The 2348-nt window shown below is 48.5% G+C and overlaps 1 pseudogene; it reads left to right on the top strand.

The window, feature by feature from the left end:
* The first annotated feature begins 506 nt into the window (after window positions 1-506).
* On the top strand, window positions 507-1802 carry LOC108297628 (annotated as a pseudogene).
* Window positions 1803-2348: the final 546 nt, after the last annotated feature.

Raw genomic sequence — 2348 nt, forward strand, 5'->3', positions numbered from 1 at the left:
AACAAGAGCGAAACTCCGTCCCCCCCAAAAAAAAGAAAAAAAAAAAAAATAAAATAAAATAAAATAAAATAAACTCCTTCTACAACCTCAACAATCTCTCGAGTCTTTGAAATTCTGCAACCAGATGTCGATAACGCATAATTTTAATTACATAGGAGAAATAAGTTCAAGGTATTTTTGGTATAGCACAATGACTATATAATACTGCATTTGGACTTTGGAAAAGTGATAACAATGTCATGTGCTCTCACCACAAAAATGGTAACTATGTGAGATTACCATTAATTACCTCAAAGTAAGCATTTGACAATGTATATACAGTTCAAAACATCATGTTTTACAGAACACACATTTTATCCATCAAGTTAAAAATATTTTTAGGATTCTGGCATGGAGCTAAACAACGGTGGGCACAGCTAGCAGGTCAGCCACAGAGCAGAGGCACAGCTCGGCTTCCCCCTGTACACCTCCCCCTCAGTGTCAGCCCCACCCCTCCATGTGCAGAGCAACCCTGACGTACTATCCCCTGTGGCAGGAGCCCGGGGCAGCTCCAGGTACCCTCCAGCAGACCCTCATCATGGGCACTCAGAGCTCCAAGGCTCCCCAGGGCGACGTGATCTCCAAGGAGGCAGAAGGTGCTTCTCCCACAAAGGCCAAGGGCCAGGAGAATGGCCATGTGAAAAGCAATGAAGACTTATCCCCCAAGGGTTAAGGGGAGTCACCCCCGTGAATGGAACAGATGATGCAGCTGGGGCCACTGGCGATGCCATCGAGCCGGCACCCCCTAGCTAGGATGTTGAAGCCAAGGGGGGAGGTCCCCCCATGGAGACCCCCAAGATAAAGAGGAAATTCTCTTTCAAGAAGCCTTTCAAATTGGCCTGCCCTTCAAGAGAAATCATAAGGAGGGTGGGGGTGATTCTTCTGCCTCTTCACCCACAAAGGAAGAGCAGGAACAGGGGGAGATTTGTACCTGCAGCAACAAGGGCACTACCCAGGAAGGGAAGGCTGCTGCCACCCCTAAGAGCCAGGAGCCCCAGGCCAATGGGGCAGAGGCTAGTGCAGCCTCAGAAGAGGCAGAGCCGAGGCTACAGAGCCATCCACTAAGGCCAGAGTGGCCCTGCACCAGGCAGCACTGAGCAGGATGAGTAGCAAGGTGGGGACAGGTGGGTGATTTCTAAGCTGCAAAAACTGCTGTGACTGTGAGGTCACTGCCTGGACCTGGTGCCCTGGCTGCTTTCCTTTGCCCAGAAAGGAAGGGGCTATTGCCTCCTCCTAGCCACATTCCCTCTCCTCCTCTCCATCCTGTGGATTCTCCCATCAGCCATTTGGTTCTCCTCTTAAGCCAGTTAAAGATGGTCCCTTATCGCTTCCCAAGTTCATTTACTGATGTGATATCCTCCTGTCCCTGGCCCTACCTCCTTCCCTGTCCCCACTCCTGCAAAAGGCAGTTGTTGGTTTTCTTCCCCAATGCTTTTCCAAGTAGGTTTTATTTACCCTACTCCCCAAATCCCTGATCCAAAAGTGGGGTGCTTATACTCCCAAACCTCGAGTATCCAGCCTTTCCCTATTGTTTTCAGTCTCTTGTGCTGTGCCTAGTGGCACCTGGGCTGGGGAGGACACGCCTAGGTTTTTAAAAATGTCTTACTCAAGTTCACACCTCCAGTCTGTGAATCTCCTGTGTTTTTTTAATTGGTAAGCAAGTATTAGGCTTTAGGGTGGGGGGAAGGTTTGCAATGTGACACAAACGCAAAACAACTTCTTGTCTTTTTCTCTTCTTCAATTATTGTAAATAACTTTTAATGGCTAATCCCCAGATTTGTACTTTTCTTTTTTTGAGATGGAGTCTGACTCAGTCGCTCAGCCTGCAGTGCAGTGGCGTGATCTTGGTTCACTGCAACCTCCACCCTGCTGGGTTCAGGCAATTTTCTGCCTCAGCTTCCCAAGTAGCTGGGATTACAGGCACAGGCCACCATGCCCAGCTAATTTTTGTATTTTTAGTAGAGACGGAGTTTTATCACCCTGACCAGGCGGGTCTTGAACTCCTGACCTTACGATCCACCCGCCTCAACCTCCCGAAGTGCTGCGATTACAGGCCCAGCTATACCTTTATTTTTTTCCCTCACTGCTAAAACCATTCTCTTCCACCTGGTTTTACTGTAACATTTGGAAAACGAATAAACGTCACCCTTTTAAAAAAAACTTTTTTAGAACTTTTATAGAAAGATAACAATGTGGCCGGGCGCGGTGGCTCACGCCTGTAATCCCAGCACTTTGGGAGGCCGAGGCGGGTGGATCACGAGGTCAAGAGATCAAGACCATCCTGGTCAACATGGTGAAACCCCGTCTCT

Source organism: Cebus imitator, unplaced genomic scaffold (genome assembly GCF_001604975.1).
Source record: "Cebus imitator isolate Cc_AM_T3 unplaced genomic scaffold, Cebus_imitator-1.0 Scaffold823, whole genome shotgun sequence".
NCBI lineage: Eukaryota > Metazoa > Chordata > Mammalia > Primates > Cebidae > Cebus > Cebus imitator.